General features: G+C 41.6%; 1 long non-coding RNA gene across 2 annotated transcripts in view; it reads right to left on the bottom strand.

The window, feature by feature from the left end:
• The window catches only part of LOC138146132 (uncharacterized), a 15,871-nt gene that overhangs the window by 10,193 nt on the left and 990 nt on the right, over positions 1 to 4,688 (bottom strand). The window lies entirely within an intron of this gene.

Below are 4,688 nucleotides of genomic sequence, written 5' to 3' on the forward strand. Positions count from 1 at the left end.
TATCTATCTATCTATCTATCTATCTATCTATCTATCTATCTATCTATCTATCTATCTACCTATCTATCTATCTATATGTGTGTATATACATATACATACATATATCCAAGCATCATGTCTCTCCTGAGTTCTAGTTTTATACAACCATCTGTTAGACATCTCAAACTGGATCTCCCATGAATCTGAAATTCATTATAGTCAAAATAAAACTTATTATTGTCTCCTTTCAACCTGTACCCCTCACCACATACCTTCCAATTCTCCTATTTCTGGTAAAGGTACTTCTGTCCTGACAGTCACCCAGGGGCAAGACCTCAGAGTCAGACTCAGCTTTGTTACTCTCTAATAAGAATAAAAATAATTAGCACTTAAAATTTATAAAATATTTTACAAATATCTTCTAATTTTACCCTCATAACAACCCTGGAAGGTAAGTGATATTATTATCCCCATTTCACAGTTTGGGAAATTGAGGCAAAGACTAAGTGATTTGCCCATATCTACTAAGTGTTTCAGGCTGGATTTGAATTCAAGTCCTCCTGATTCCAGGATCAGTACTCTATATCCACTCTGCCACCTAGCTGCCCATGAGTCACTATGGCCAAAAAGCCTTATCAGCTGATGATCCACCTTCTTCACTAAACTAGACCTTAGATAACAGTTGGTCACCTGCCAGAGGTTGGGTTCTGCTGATGTAGTCTTAAAGGGTCACCTGTACATGGTAGTGAGGCACCTGAGAAGGATTTAAGTGGAGGGAAGTCAGTCCTCAGAGAGACTATTACCCAGTTTGTGATGCTGGAAGCACAAGTTGTATTTGAATCAAGCCCATCCACCAAGTATTCAGAGAGAGAGGAAGGACGTCTGGCCTCAGGGTTTGAGAGATCTGATGACACATACTGGCTTTGTGACCCTGGGGACATCACTGAACCCCAAAGGGCCCTAAGAAACTCTCTGAGACATTAAGTCACAGGAAAAGTGCCCACATGCATTGGTAGAAGGAATTTCCTTACTTGGGAGCTCCCTGTATCAATGATATCACAAGTCTAGTCCCTATCCATATCCTGACCTCTACTATCCACACAAGGAAATCCAAGTGGATGAAAAATGTCTATAGACAAGACTATGGTATGCAATTGGATGGATAATCCATTGAGTGGGCAGATATTGAAATAGACAATGATCTGAGCCTATAATTGAGGAGAAGCAGGAAAGAAGACTGGATGGCCTTTAAGAAAAGTTGTCTTGTCCTTAAAGACCCAAAGTTTCACCATGAAACAAAGATCCATTTTTACATTCCAATATTGTCCAAAACATCCTGAAGAAGTTCAGTATCACCCAAAAGACAACAGAAGGGGAGAGGGACGGAGCAAACATTTTGTAAGCACTTACTATGTGCCTGACACTGTGCTAAGCACTTACAAATAAATATCTCATCCTATCCTCACAACAACCCTGAAAGGTAAGTGGTGGTATGATCCCCATTTTACAGTTGTAGAAACTGAGGCAGACAGAAGACTGCAGTATGTCGCCAATGGAAAACTAGTAAGTATACAAGATGTCATTAGAGAAATAGATGCTCAGAAAAATGGGGCAGGTCATATAACAAAATTGGGGGATAGCCCCTGGGTGTCTACATAATGTCAGAGAATTCCAAAAAGGCCCTCAGAAGGGTGAATAGACTTCCTGTGATGAAATGATGGGGATACATGTACAATAATCACATCAGATAGGTAGGTATGCATGAATCAAAATCTGCATCACTGAGGACATAGATCTTTTCAAGTGCTGGGATACTCAGCATTGTGTATTTAGCAATTAACTAAAAAGCATTTATTAAGCACTTACTGTATATGGCAAGCACTGTGCTGGGCACTGGGAATACAAAAAAGAATTGTCACAGTCCTTGCTCTCAAAGGGCTTGCCTTCCACTGGACTTAACAATCCAAGTGCAAAGACAGCATGTACTTAGAAGGATATGCACAAAATCAATGTAAGGGGGGAGAAAGTGCAAGGCACTAGCCGCAGTGGGATCTAGGCAAGATGCCATGCAGAAGGTGGCATCTGAGGTGTCTTGCTGACTAGGGATCCTCTTCTCCAGAAATGAAGAGTGTGAGGCACAGGAGACAGATGAGAGGGAGTCATTCTGATAATCAGTCCATAAGCAATAATTTATACCTAGTCAAGCACTGTGCTACATGCTGAGCAAAGGAAGACATCAATGAAATAATCCCTGTTCTAAAGGAGCTGATTTTTTTTAATGGGTCCTTCCATATACATATATTCATCATAGAACAAAAAAGAGGGTTGTACATGCAACTGTGAGTCTCTATTATGTGATAAATTCAAAATGTAACTTTCAAAGCTATACCATTTGTCAGTGGTTCCTTCTGTTAACATCTATGTAGTGAAAGAAAATGCTTCAGTGAGGTCTTTTCTTTCTCTTTGTTGAATACTCTGTCTAACTTAAGCATACATCTTCTTCCCCTTTCTCCCATAACTGAGAAAGAAAATCAACCCTTGTAACAAATAGCCCAAGTCAAGTAAAACAAATTCTCACATTGATCACATCTGAAAATGCCTTATTCTGTATCCTGAGGGAATCACCTTCCTGTCAAGATGTGATCAGCCCATTTCAACATCATTCCTCTGAAGTCATGGGTCGTCAGAGTTCATACATCTTCAAGGATCTTATTAAGCCCATTGGATCTGATGAGGTCACCAAATAAGTGAGTATAGAGAAAGGAAAGAAAAGGATCCAGGACAGAACTTTGGGTAACACCTACAATTAAGGGTATGTATATGTATATGTATGGAAGTCCAGCAAAGCAGACTGAAGGAACCTGAGAGATGTCACCAAATCCTCCAAAAAGAGAGATTAGTCAATAGCACTGAATGCTTTGGAGGTCAAGAAGGGTGAAGAGTTAGCAATTAAGGGATCACTGGTAACTTTAGACAAAGCAATTGCACTTGAGTGATATAGTCAGAAGCTAAATTACATAGTTTGGCACGTGTATAGGAAGTAGCTTGGAGAGATAGGAAATACACTGTACTTGGAGTTAAAAGATGTGGTTTATTCACATTCCAATTCTGACACTAGCTGTTTGACCCTGGACTAGTCATTTCCCTTCTCTGGTCCTCAATTTGTATCTGTAAAATGTGAGGGTCGGACCAGATGATCCTGAATCCAAGAATCAAGAATTGGGAGAGATTGCAATGGCTACCAAGTTCCATTTGTACCTGATTCAGGGACCCTGTCTTAAATGACTTCCATAAGAGGTTATCTGGTCATTGTTGGTAACTTCCAAAGAGGGGGAACACACTAGTTCCTAACGTAGGCCACTCCACTGAGGGAAATCTCTAATCATTGGGAAGTCTTGTAGAGAGCCTAAATGGCTTCTCTGTAACCTCCACTCACTCACTGCCCCTTGTGAAGAAAGAGGCTAATCTTCTCCCCCATGACAGTTGCCTAACTACTTGAAGACAGCCATCATCATCTACCTCCCATCTCTCCTGAAGACTTATTATTCTCCAATTCTATCTCTCTCTGCTCTCTCAACTCGAAGTCATGTTGTCCTAAAGTCTGCTCACCCTCTTGGTGGCCTTCCTCTGGGCTTCTTGAGGTCCCTTCTATTTGTAATGGTCAACAATGCTCATGCTGTATGGATAAGTTATGGTTTGAGCTGGATCCTGAAGTATAGGAATGATCTGGAGAGGAGAGCAGGTTATCAGAGGACATTCCACACAGTGGGAATGACATGAACAACAGCTGAGTCAGGACCAAGCGGGGGATGGTGAGAGCAATTGGCCTTCTTGAAATGAATGGTTCAAGATGGGGAGGAGTAGGTAATCAGGTTGTATGGGTATTCCAAGGCCCTTGAAACTCCTGGGTGGATTTCCACACTAGAGTCAGCCTGGGGGAGGGGGCCAAATCCTGTGGTGAACAGATGATGAATTCATCTTTCCAGACTTGATAGCCAAAGGGTGGGGCTGACCACAGGCATGAGAGGCCAGGATTCCCAGATGGGGTTGCAGAGTTTGGTGGCCCAGGACTGGAACGTGGGAAATTCACAGAGGCAGCACTCTCCCTGGAGAACCATCACCTAATTGATGATTAATTAGGTATGGTATCTAATTAGCCCCAAAACCCTGCTCAGCTAAGCTCCAGCATCAGAGCTATTGCCAACCTCTTATGGGTCATCTCCACCTGGGTGCCCTGCCATGACCCCAAGTTCAGAACACATCATCCTTTCCCCTAATCCTAATGCAGCTCTTCCTCCTCATATGTCTCCTTCTATGGGAAGTTTTTCCCAGTCCTCACAAATGTTAGTGCTTTCCCCTCTAAGCTGATCTTGTATCTATCTGTATTTATCCTATACATATATGTGTGCATATGTTTATATGTATCTATATATGTGTGCATGTGCGTGTGTGTGTGTGTGTGTGTGTGTGTGTGTACCTGCTGTTGCTCAATTGTTTTGGTCCTGTCCAACTCTTTATGAGCCCATTTGGGGTTTTCTTGGCAAAGATACTGGAGCAGGTTGGCTATTTCCTTGTGTAGTATACTTACACACATACACATAGATGTATATAGATATGCATGCTTAAATGTATCTGTGTATATGTACATGTGTGCATGTATAAATGTGTATATAGAAATACGTATTCTATGCATAAGTGTATTGCATGCC

Source organism: Petaurus breviceps, unplaced genomic scaffold (genome assembly GCF_028583685.1).
Source record: "Petaurus breviceps papuanus isolate PSGF00001 unplaced genomic scaffold, PetGlider_PUasm1.0 139, whole genome shotgun sequence".
In the NCBI taxonomy this organism is placed as follows: Eukaryota; Metazoa; Chordata; class Mammalia; order Diprotodontia; family Petauridae; genus Petaurus; species Petaurus breviceps.